The 13,189-nt window shown below is 40.5% G+C and overlaps 1 long non-coding RNA gene across 1 annotated transcript in view; it reads left to right on the forward strand.

Annotated features, from left to right (window-relative positions):
- LOC125900261 (uncharacterized) overlaps window positions 1–6,144 on the forward strand; it is an 8,800-nt gene extending 2,656 nt beyond the window's left edge. The window contains exon 3 of the long non-coding RNA XR_007450839.1: window positions 4,165–6,144. This is a non-coding gene — a long non-coding RNA (uncharacterized LOC125900261). The remainder of the gene's footprint in view (window positions 1–4,164) is intronic.
- The last annotated feature ends 7,045 nt before the right edge of the window (window positions 6,145–13,189 follow it).

The raw sequence follows: 13,189 nt of genomic DNA on the forward strand, positions 1-13,189 counted from the left end.
GTAGTCATTCAACCCAATTGTAGGATGTTTCCCTAACCTTGACAAAGACGTTTTTGTGCCTGAACCTAACCAGTCTTTACACCACTGAGTTGTCACTTCATGAAACAGATTTGTCTTACTCCGGTGATTTTTGGAGGAAACAGGCAAATAATGTTGTCCTTCTGATAAGACAGACAGATCAGAAACTGCCTCTGTAAGTCCTCCTGGAGTACATGGACCAACAACACCTTTTGTCATGTCATTAGGAGGACTTGCCTTGTAATGGGGGATTTATGAACTGCAACCCTACTGTAAAAGACCTCTCTGTGTTGTTGTCAGCAGTGTTGTTGCTGACACAAACTGATCAGCATTTATCCCCCACTGACATTCTTAGTCACATAGGGAGAAGTTATCCTCTGTTTTTCATTACACGCCGCACTGATGCACAAGCATCAGGAAGCATCAGGGTCACTGAATGTGTGTTTTTGGCCAAAGTGTCCAAACCTATTTACTGATATCTTTTCCATATTGTACACTTTGTGACTGAAGCTTCTGCCACCCATGTCCCTGTAATGAACCCTCTTTCAAAGTCTTTAAAAGCTTTTTTTATGGTCAGTTGGGCCTTCTTAGCATTTTTATACATGTCACAGAGCATGAGAGAAGGTTAACGACTTAATTGTATCATTGAGTACACCTGTATGGATGTATCTGCATTAGTTATAGTTCTCTGCTCATACATTCAGGTTTTTTCTCTCTCTAATTAAACCAGATACATAAAGTATAACAATAGAGCTCAGTGGCACTGAGTAGAGTGGTAGCAAAAAGGGATAAAAAACTTGAAAAGGCATTCTCTTACAAGCATACTTTGCTTTTAATTGGCCCTTCAAGATGATTACAAATTGTGTCTTGTTGAACAATTTATTGAGCATTTCCTGCTGATTTTAAGTGCTTTATCAAAGCTTAATGCCAGTCATGCACAATGCATGTTAAGAACCTCCAAATGCACATTATTATTCTTGGTAGGAGAAGCGTGTAGTGAAAAACTGAAATGCACCACGAGGGAGCAACGCACTGGCACTGATGTGGCAGGGGAAAGCTGTTTCCTGTGAGAATCGTGGTAATAATTATGCAATGCTCTGCAAAAGCCTGGAATTAAACTTTAACCTGCGATTTTAAATTTTTACATTTTTACTACAAAAATATAATTGATTTTAAAACATATTGCTAACAGAGACTTTCTTTTTTTCTTTTTTAGAAGATAAAAGCACAACAAGTAGGCAGACGTTACTGTAAACCCACTATTCAATTAAATCATTGCAGGAAATGTATATTAAATACTACAGTGGATTTACATGACACCACAGTCCTGTGGAGAGTACCACTTTCATTTTATCTTTTGAAGAGACCTTCTCTGTTTGAGTCATTCTGTCATTACATCCAGAGGCTGGAGCTGAGCTGCAGCAGGAAGTAATTTGGATGTAGATAAGTGGAGCTCAGCTCATCTCTGACAAGCTTCAATCCAATTTAATCTCTGGTTCTAAATCACTGCCAGTATCTGTCGGCCTTAAATTACTCAGATAGAGCAGGATGTGCATTTAAGAGATACAGTGGACAATCATCAGCATAGCAATGGAGCTCAGCGTCATTCCGAAGGATGAGGCAGCCAAATGGTAACCTGTAATGAGAACAAAAATGCACCTAAATTTAAATACTGAGGTACAAAACAGAGGGACAGGCAGAGGGTACTTGCTCTAGCTCTGGTTGAGGGTGAGAGGCTGTCACTAAATAGTTTGTTGGACACAGGGAAACAGAGATCTGTGTGGGTACATGAGACCCCGAAAAAGAGGATAGATCATGGGGAGTACCACCAGTTGGTCCAGGAGCTTCTCCTCAATGATGGCCATTTCCAGGCATATTTTAGGATGACGCAGGAGCAGTTTGACTACCTGGCTTCTATCGTCGTATAGCTCTAGGTATCCAGCAACCTCTACCACCAGTTTCTCCTCCATTGTTTACCAACTGTAAACTTTTTGTTGTTACTACCACAGAAGGCCTGCCTCTCAAATCATCCAATTGGACAATGGGAAAAAAGATGAGGAAAAAAAATGGCGTGGGGCATTTTCCCGCTTTGAGTTAAAGTTTTTTCAACTCAAGGAGGTCAGAGTGCTCCGGCCTAGAGGTGCCTAGAGCGTAGAAACACGAGACACGTCGCAACGCAAAAAATGCGAGCAGAAAGCTTCATTCTCATAAAAAAACAATTACCAAAAGTCGCCTTCAGCTGCTAAAATGCTTTTCTGTGTGATTGGAGCCTAATCCTTCATTTTCGTCTGAATGTAACACCTTCATGGTATCTGAGGATCAGTGTCAACCTTGAAACGAGTTGCAACCACAGCAGCTGACAGACCAAGCATTCTTTGTGTTCTTATGGTGCTGTAGTGCTGTAGCACTCAAAATCTGTCTTGGTCTCGAGGCCACTTTTTGAGGGTCTCAGTCTCGTCTCGGACTCGACCTTATTTTTAGTCGGTCTTGTCTCCGTCTCAGACCAAAAGCATTCTACATTTTATTTCAAGACTGGTAAAGACCACAGTTGCAGGAATATCACTAGATTATCTGTGCATAAAAGAAGCGTTGAATAAAGATGGCTACGTTGATTTCAGCTTCTCTTTGTGTTTGTATATGTTTGCTCTTAAAAAACAAAAGGAAAATTCCCACAAATAAAATTCACTTCTGCATGCCTTTTAAATATTTTATCGAGACATTTCTTATGGCACAATCATACATACACACATATACAGTAAGGCAACAGAGGAGGTGAATAAAGAGAAATCTTAATACATTTTCTGTAAGTGTGGGAAGGTGGACTTTTCTTGGTCTTGGTCTTGTCTGCGTCTCGATATACTGTGGTCTTAGCCATGACTTGATCCCAGTTTAGGGGGTCTTAAATACAGCACTGTCTTTTTGCCTTTTAGTGTCTGGATTTGTTTACAGTAAATTGAGCAGAAAAGTCTCTCACTAACTGCTTCTCTCCGTTTTACTTTGTGCTCTAATTTCACACCAGAGGGGCAACTGAGTGGCCCAAGTGCTCCTCTGGTCATCTCCAGTGCTCCTAAAAGCTCCTCTGGTCAGTCCAGTTGCCCTACAAGTGACCCCCCAGTCACCCCTAGGACTTTTCTGTTCATCTTCAGTCCAAATGCCACTCTGTTTAGCTCAAGTGCTGCTCTTGTGTCATATCAGGGCAAAAGACCTTGACCCGCTCACACTGGAGGGATGACCTCTGTTCATTTTCACTATTGCCTTGAATTCAGTGTCTGGAGACGGAGCTTGTCTGTGCATGTCATTTTTAATGATATTGCTTATTTTGTTTTCCATCCTAGTATCCCTATTTCTCTGTTTACCTCTCCTGACCTCATCAGTCTAAAACTTGTTTGAGGCTCCTGTTTTTCTGCAAGTGTCCTGACCTTTATAGTGCTTTTTCTAAACCATTTAATTTCATCTGTGAAGCCACACACACACACACTTAATGTTTGTCACAAGCCTGTCCAGGTTTAGGATTTTTTTTTTTGAACATTACACAATGCATCTATTTGTCTGTTCATCCATCTTATTAAATTGATGTCAGTTCTTCTCTCCATCGCTTAGTCCAGATTAGTCCACCATTCATTCATCTCCCAACCCTCCAGCTTTTCTGTCTCTCCTCCAACACATTTGCTCTGCTCGTCTATTAAATTATCTCTCCGTCTCTCAGCAGCCCAACTCTCTTTCAGTTCACCCATCCCTCCCACAGCTCCCGCTCTCTCTTAAAATATTCATTGATGTCTTAAACACTTTTCCTGTCTCTTCGGCACACACTACCTATCCTTAACTCGTTCACTGCTCTGTGTAACCCTCGTAACATCACGCATTTTTTAGACACGCTAGCAAGGACAATTTACTTTTTACATGAATTTGTGCTATTCTTGACTTTAACATAATATTATGTGATATACTGTCACATACCTAAGAGCCGTATCTAGAGTGATATTCAATCAATCAATCAATCAATCATCTGTCACATGGAATTATACAAGGTACAGCTCCAGTGAAATGTGATCCTATCAGCTACTTTAACTTGTGCAGCGTAACTTAGTCCTTTTTCACATCTTTGTACATTGTCGGCTGCTGCTTTATAATTGTCCATGTTTCCAGATGGTTCTGGTAATCCATGGTTCCTGACCGAGGAATTTAACTCTTCACACATCCCAACCTAAACAAGATGGACAAGTGGTCGTTCCTCCTGCACATGGGCAGTGCCGCTCTGCAGTTGCCTCTGAACAGATACAGTGATCCACAGCAGTACCAGGACACACCTCTCATTTCCACCGTCACACCAGTCCTTATTCATCGTAAAGCACTCTCCCTCTCTCCTCAGAGTCCTCTACGTTGTCAGATCGGCATATAGAAGAAGTGTCACCGGTTGAATGGCGCCGTCCAGGATTTAGCCAAGTTCAATAAATCAAATTATATTACAGTTATCCTGTTGGAAACTGATGCTGCGCAGAGGTCATCCACTTTATTTCCAACATCTGTACAATGGCTTGCAGGATGCTGGTTCAGCTGGTGCCCATCTTCACCATCTTTCCTTGATGTTTACATCTGAAAACCTCGACCTGGCTAGCTAGCAGAAGTCAGCAGAGGGAAAGTTTACAGACTGGTGTGTTGATTTTCTCATCCCAGTGAGTGACTCACAGCCACATGCCTCCACTGTCCAAAGCTAACCACAAAAAGCACCACCAAGACTTGCAAAATAGACATAAGAGCCTAAATTTAGGCTCAAATTTAGTGGAGCTGACAGAGAGGGGACTGGAATCATCCTCAGTATATTCTGTAAGTTTTGCAACACTATGAGCATTGTCTACTGAGAAACTGATACTGGCACCACGGCTAGTGTTTGATTCAAGTTATTTTAACATCTGCAAGGCAAAATCATGAATACAAGAGGACGTTTGTAGTGTTGTAATCCCAGTAGAACCTCTTCAAAACTGTGAAAAACAGAGAAAAGCAGAAATCGCTGGAAATGGTGTTATACTGCATCTGACAAATGATGAAAAATAAATGGCTGGCTGAGACTGAGAATTCACAGTTACAGAAATGCCTTTTCTCCTGTCATTTGATTACTTAAACCTGTTGCGTATCTCATAAAAATGTTGCTCTTAAACCACATTTTAAATCTGTTTTTAATGCATATGGCTCATTACTTTTCTTACTGCTGTTTACTGTGCAGGGAAATGCAAACAGACACACACAAACAGATGAACCCAATTTACACATTGCAGTTTTTCTCAACTGCTAAGACATGCTTAATGAAACTGTGACCCACTTGATCCTCATCATCACCTTCTCAGCACAGCAGAGGTCTTCTCTCATGAATGTGTTAACATGGGTGCATTGGTTTCATACATTTTTCAAACCCTTTTTCAAAACAGTTAACACAGATCTCATGGAATGACCCCAAACTCTATTGGATTAACCGTGTTAAACAGTTAAACAAAAGCTGATAGAAATTACTCCCATAATTACGACTCTCTGATGCACCTGTGTGAAACCCCTTTACACAGCTCTTCAACCCGCAGTTAGTTTGTATCCACCTACAAAAGATGCCACCTGTGTTGCTATTTGCAAGCATGGATCAAAGAGGCCAAAGGCACATAAGCAAAGGAAGAAGCCGTGGCATAGGGGAGCCAAGTATTCAGCATTTCTGAATTAGAAAAATATGGAAACAAGACTAGGCTGTTGTGGTCCAGCAAAAAAGTATGACACGGGAAAATCTGATCTAGTACTGTAAGAAAAATGTTCCTCAGGATTTCAGAGCTTGGATGCCATTCTTTATTGGTTCTGTGGTGAAGAAAGAAGGCAGTAGTAAATAAGCTGTACCATAATAAATGTCCAAATTTGTGTAGTCTAGGTGCTTACTGTAGGTCTTACAATTAATGGGCACGCAAAGACCTGCATGCAAGAATAAAGTGATGACAGTATTTCTACAAGATATCTCAAAAAGTGCAGATGCAGAGTGCAGCAGGGTTAGTTTTATCTACTAAAATCATTTTCAGAGAAAGAAAACAATTCATGCTGTGATATGCCTGCTTGCCTTTTTTTGGCACATACTATAACTATGTAAAGTATCAACGAATGGCACAGACATGTTGCACAAATAAAGGTTGAACAGGTTCATACTGATAGCTGTGTTTTTGTTGTCCATTGTGTAATGATTACCTGGGAGATTATATTCATTTGACCACAAGTTTTTTTGATTGATGGAAATATTTGCTTTTGTTGCATGCTATTAATATTGTGTGAGAGTTAGAGCATTTTGCAAACAAAATTTATCATGTTGGAAAGAGACTTTCAGTTTAAGCCTGTGTGTGAACTGTAATCTCTGAATGCACAAATGTGTTCAAGCAAATGTAAGCCATCTTCATTAGCTGCTTCGTTCCGTATTCAGACAACATAATTCACATAATAACAAGTGCTCCACCACTGTATCTGCATTACCTGCGTACATCCCTGACATGAGATCTCATTTAAGTCATGAGTGTTCCAATTAAATTTCAGTCAACCCGAATAATGCTGTCGGAGAGCCTCTCTCCTCCTGCCCTTCTCCCTGACCATGGTTCACTAGTGCAGCCTGTGCTTTCCAAAGTATTTTTATCCCTGCCATCATATTATTTGCTGGGCAGTCAAATCAAGTAAGATTTATTTATAAAGCACTTGTCACAAAGTGCTTTGTCAAAAAGAACTCAAAGAAAACAAAGGACACACAAGCAGATATTAAATCAAGGGCCAATAAAAGACAAAAGCAAGAACACACACAAGCCAGACTTTATATGTGCTTGAGTGTGCCTGTCAGCATGTGTACGAGAATATATTGAAGCAAACAGTCTTCAGCAGACATGTCAGACAAATGCAGACAAGAACTCAGCCGGATGGATGGAGATAACTGCTGCTTTTAATGTAGGAAGCTTTTATTACTTAATGGGCGTGTGGACTGGAGCAAAGTCTGACACGTTGTCTGAAATGATGAAATTGGTGGACTGACATGGAGACCTGCATACTGTGAGAGGAAATTACAGCACGGAACTGGATTATAAAACATCCTAAAGCTACAGCAACAGGCAGGAGAGAGAACAGAGAAGATGCTGTGAATCTAATTGTCCTTTTCAGACTAGTTTTAGTAGCAAACCAATGCATTCATTCTATCATAACCGACATTCATATCGTTAGCCTCATAGCATAATTGAATTAAATAAAAAGTCATATTTTGGCCAAAGACACAACAACACTTGCATAACAAATTTTGTAATGCAAGTGTTGTTAAATAAAAAGTTCTTACCTGTTTGCTGAAAAATGTGTTTTTTTCTTCTTTTCTGAAAACCTTAAAATATGACATAGGCAATTATGCTGTGAGGCTAATGATATGTAATCATGGATGGATGACTGAATAGGCATACTAGGCTCAGGCGGGACCCAAAGTGTCATGGGCCTTCACCTGGAAAGTGTCAATGAAATTTACAGATATGGACCAAGAAGGACTGAAAATAACCACAAACAGACCACAAATAGATTAAACCGAACTGCAAAGAGACACAAAATAGCTAAAAACTGGCAAAACAACCACAAAAAGACACAAAAAGGGCCACAGAGACACTAAAATGACTACAACTTAATACAAAAAATCCCACAGATACATGCAAAGGAACCACAAAGAGACACAAATAACTACAAAACTGGCCAAAGAATTACAAAGAGACACAAAAAGACCGTAAAGAGACACAAATCAACCACAAATAGATGCAAAGGAACTGCAAAGAAGCACAAAATAATTACGAAAATGGGCAAATCAACAACAAAGAGACACAAAAAGACCCCAAAGAAACGCAAAATGACAACTAGACACAAAAAATACAACTTGGTGCAAAGGAACTGCAAAAAAGAAAAGAATAACCACAAAAACAGGCAGAACAACCACAAAGAGACATGAATGGACCACAAAGGAAAAACAAAATGACCACAACTAGACCTAAAGAAACACAAATCAATGCAAAGAGACATAAAATAACTACAAAACAGGCAAAACAACCACAAAGAGATACAAAACGGCTACATAGAGACACAAAAAACAAATACAAAGGAGAGAGCCCTAGAATAACATTAACAGGCAAAAACAACCACATCAAGACACCGAATGATGACAAAGAGATGCAAAACAACAAAAAGACACAAAAGAAGGCAAAGAGACAAACAACTCCAACACAAATAGATGCAAAGCAACTGCAAAGAGGCACAGAATAACTACAAAACAGGCAAAATAACCACAAAGAGACCACAAAGAATCAAAAAACTAGACAAAAAACAAAAACAGATGCAAAGGAACTACAAAGAGACACAAAAAACTACAAAAACGGGCAAAAACAACAGAAAATGACCACAAAGAAATGCAAAACAACAATAAAAAGAAGCAAAACCACCCCAAAACTGTGTTTTATGCTCCTTTGTAACAGAGATGGTGGGGCCCTTTGCATGTGTGTTTCCAGGGGTCCGTTGTCTTATAATCTGCTCATGCATGTAACCAGTTCTGCCACGTGTGCAAGAACAACAAATGGCTCCAAAATGAACAAATATAAAGCTAAAACAGTGCATCACATTAGGTATTTAAACTCTGTGAAGTGGGTAATGTGAGGTGATGGATTATAAAATCTTCAGCACTTGTGTTAATGGTAAATCCGTCCTAAATTACAATAACATTAAATCAGCTGTAATTGATGTTGAAAAGAATGTAATGAAAGTTAAAACAAAGGGGTCGCTCTTGAGTTATTGGCTCATTCATTTAGATTGGCTGAAGATTCTGCTTCATCAGCTGTAATTTGTCAGCTGTGTTGGATTGTCACTGGACAATACAGGCATATAATGAGTGGCGTCTGTGGGTATAATACAAACGATTCAACTATCCGCCTAGTTTTATTTCATCTACAACTGATACTAAATGTGTACATCACCCACACATTACTCACTATCCAAACTATTGTTTCCTGTAACAAAAGCCTTTGTTTTTGGCTCCCGTTAGCAGGCAGTCGTATGCCAAAATTTGATTTACTCCGGATTTTGTTTTAGTACATTTCCAAAATGTCACCTACACACACCCACACTATATTGCATGTGTAGGCCAGGGTCGGCTCGGTGATTTTCTGTGCAGCTCAGTTCAGTTGCTGCTCTCTTGCAGGTTGCAGGGGCGCATGAAGTATTGGTGCATGTGGCAGCAGCTACAAACAGCATCAGCCCTTATTGGTATTTCTCACAACGTTAGAGGGGGAGGGGAGGATGGCGATTGTGAAGGAAAGGACAGATGTCAGATGGGCACAGCGGGGAAAGGGGCAAGTAATGAAGGGTTCGATGAGATGAAAATGAGGACGGAAAGCAGGGGGAAAAGCATGAGAGAGAGGACGATTAGGAAACCAGGAGGAGAAAAAAAAGGAAAGGAAAATTGGTGCAAGTGAGAGACACAGGAGAATGTGAGAGAGAGAGGAGAAAAGAGGGTGGGAAAGGGAGCTAATAGAGGGGGCTGAGGGTGTGAGAAAAAAGTGAAAAGCAATTAGAAAAGGTGAGAGCGATGCAGAGATAGAAAACAATAAGGTGTTGCAGAGCGGGGTGTTTTATCAATCTTTTAAATTAACAGTTTTGTGAATCTGCTGTGATCACAGTTCAGGAGATATGGATGCAGTATTACACAGGTGAGGATGAGAATCGATTGACTCACGCCGCCAGGGTGTATATACATCCAGAGGCTGTGAGGAAATTGACATGTCCGGGCCATACCTGTGTGGTGTGAAAATAAAAGCTCTATAATTGGTCATTCTCTGTGGACTGGTTGGGGCAGAGGTTAGAACCAATAAAAAGTGCCAGACAACTATGTGGAAATTGATTGTTTACGGGACCTCAAGAGACAAAAATATCTTTTTTAACTGTTATCATTTAAGCACAAGATAATCAGAGACTAAATGTGACTTTTGAAAATCAGCATGTTATCATTATAATCTGATTAAAATTCCATTTGGTTTTACTCTACTCATTGAATGGCTGAACAAATCAAAGATGTGAGTGGTGATTCAGACTTCCAGGACCAGGCTATTATCAAGAGTGGTTCCAGAATTCTGACCCCATGATTAATTTATTTATTGATTGACTGACTAACTAGCTGACTAGCAACTAGCTGGCTGACTGGATTGGTTGATTGGTTCAAATGGAAAGGCAGATTTGAAGAAAAAACAAATAAATTGCATTGGTCTGAGTTTTTATGCAACGAGTGCACTCTCCACCGTGTGTCTGGGGGCGTGTTGGTGGGGAACAGGGGGTGCACCGTGCAGGTCAGGCTGTGTGTCCAGTGTGTATGCTTAACAGTAGTGGAATGAAGGGGAGATGGTATGCAAGTTATATTAATAAGATGTAAGTGGCAACCTCCAGGGCTGAAAAATGAAGTGCCAAAAACGGCAGTTCTTTAATTGACCACTAGAGGCTGGCTCCAGAAGCCAGCCAATCCCCATAAAACAGAATATTAAAATGTCCAACTTTATAGCAGAAATAAACATGTTTACAGCCTGGTACAAAAAATGGTTTTGGTCTCTAGTTATTAACTCGTTCATGACAACTGTAGCGGGGTACATCTTTATATAACTTACCTGTTTACATTTTGTTGTGACTTAAAAGTTATGCATAATAAGGGCAGGCTGCTCTGAATGACAGGCTGTCCTCAGCTTCTCAGTCAGATCCACCACTCACTACTCCACAGCGCCAGCCTCTCATCCGTGTACGGTCACTTCTGGCTCCAAAAAACCAAGATGGGGACAGCTGAAATATCAAATTAGAGGCTTCAAAACAGGATTCCACATGATGTCACTGTAGCTACACCCAGTATTTTTGCACTCTAAAAATGCATAACCAGGTGTAACCAGAGTAGATAGTCTACATGGAGAAAATCAAATCCATTAAAATCCCACCCAAACAGGAGGAGTCGAATCTCACTCAGTTGTCCCTCCAGACACCCTTACAGTCACAATGGTGACGAATACAACAAAAATGGGTATTTACTCATCTGGTATCGGGCCTTACCTTAGTGTATCATAACATATTGGGTGTTGAATTAATAAACTGAATTGATAAATAAATGAATCTGCAGATGCTACAGTTCAAAATGAGACCAAATTTTTCTATTGCTGTCAAGTTTTGAGCAACACGTTCTCACTCCAACCTTGTAACATATCAACCTTTGGTCAAGGACCTTCCACGTCCAGACGCTCTGGGACGCTGTGTCAAGTTATGTCTGTCACATGCATTGTCTTCTTTTAAAAGACACTTCCGTTTTCACAGAAAGTTTGCATACATACAGTATCTTTCAAAATAAATGCACAATGTCAGTACAACAATGCAAACTGACATTTTTTTTTTCCTTCAGCAACTAACACACATGGTTGGGTTTAGACAACAAAAGCACGTGGTTAGGTTTTAGAAAAAAGAACAGGGTTTGGCTTTATAATCTTACGGGACACGAACGCCGCTCTCCCAGGTGAACATTTGTGTTTGTTGGACCCATCCACCACCCCTCCCACCCAACCTACTCGGACTTTCGTCACCTTAACTTTTGCTCTTGTCCTGCTGCGTTTCCCTGCTGCCGAGTGCTGTTAAACTATAACAGCGACTGGCCACGTATCACGCCGACGTTAAAGGACATCTTTTTTTTTATCAGTGTCTGCCGCTGTAAGTCACTGTCCAGGCAGTGGATTTTGATGACTTTGGAGTGAGACCACGTTCTTTTGAGCCACAACAAAGGCCAAAACATGGCCCTCAACAAAGTAGTTGAGGCTTGTTCTTAGCCTAGCAGATTGCAAGAAATGCCTTTCGCTACTTGATTTTGTTAAACATTTGTGGCCGGACGGTAAAGATAAGTAAGGAGTCAATGACGGTATAAAACAGAGCAGTCAGTACAATATGTATTTTAAGAATAGTGAGAAGAGGTTATTGAGCATACAGACATAAATGCACACAAAAAATAATAGGCTGTTAGGTCCAGTAGTATTCAGGATTAGCCCCTTACGCCTGGCAGAGATAATTAGGCTTTTAGCTGAAACAAAAAATAATTATGGTGTGTACTGCACGTGCCCTAAAAGTACATGTTCTTGGTCTAAATGGCTTTAGAATATATTTATAATAACTCTGTCACACCTGCAGGCTCTAGTATCTTTTCATGTTATATTTGTGCCTCATAACCCAATGTTAGTAATTTTGCTTTTGTCCCAGCGTGTTGCAGAAAGTACTGCCCATGTAAATCCACAGTGCCTGAAATTGATGTCCATGTATCGCAGCCCTAAAGGGGCTTCCTGCTGTCATCTCACATCAAATAGAAAAAGAAGCTCTCGTCGCTCAGGGACCGGAGACTCTGTATCTCAAAATATGTACGTGTGTTGTCACAAATGTGTGTGAGGTAAAGCTTCAGTTCATCCAGAAAAAACACTGGATTGAAGCAGTGAGGACTGTGTGAGAGAGTGTTCGTGAGTGTGTTACGTATACATGTGTCCTCCTATTTATCTGTGTCGGGAGATTTATTGCCAAAGGTACCTCTGAGCTGCAAATAGCCACCGCTGTGGCCCCTGAATTGATACGGCAGCTGTTCAATCAAGAGACCTATGGGCACTGCTAGGCGACAAAGCCTCCAGGAGTGCCGGTGAAATCCTGTCGCTTAACTTGAAGATCCCTTCATTCTCTACCGCCTGTCTCAGTCATCCCTCTGTCAGCTTTGTGTTGTGACTGTGCATGAGTCTCTGTTTAAACTCCCCGTGTAGAAAACAGTGCATCAACTCCAGTTTGTCAAATCAGTATGAATTTATGCAGAAGCTACACACACCTCCTGCTGTGTTTACTTAAGCGGTGTTCCAACACAATTACTGGTATAGTTTTGATTCATGATGAGAGAAAGAATTTTCATGGTGACTGTTCAGGTCAGTGTTTGTCAACCAGGAGAACCAGACTTTATGAAGGTCTTGTTTATGTCTGGGAGGTCACAAAAGTTACACTGCACACACCAAGCCTCATATCAAAGGGGAACCATCTAAATTAAGAATTCCAATATGCTGTTTCAATGGCCTAGGAAAGTTTAATCAATATGTGAACATGAGCTGCTCTCTCTCAA

This window comes from Epinephelus fuscoguttatus, linkage group LG13, assembly GCF_011397635.1.
Source record: "Epinephelus fuscoguttatus linkage group LG13, E.fuscoguttatus.final_Chr_v1".
Classification (NCBI taxonomy): Eukaryota; Metazoa; Chordata; class Actinopteri; order Perciformes; family Serranidae; genus Epinephelus; species Epinephelus fuscoguttatus.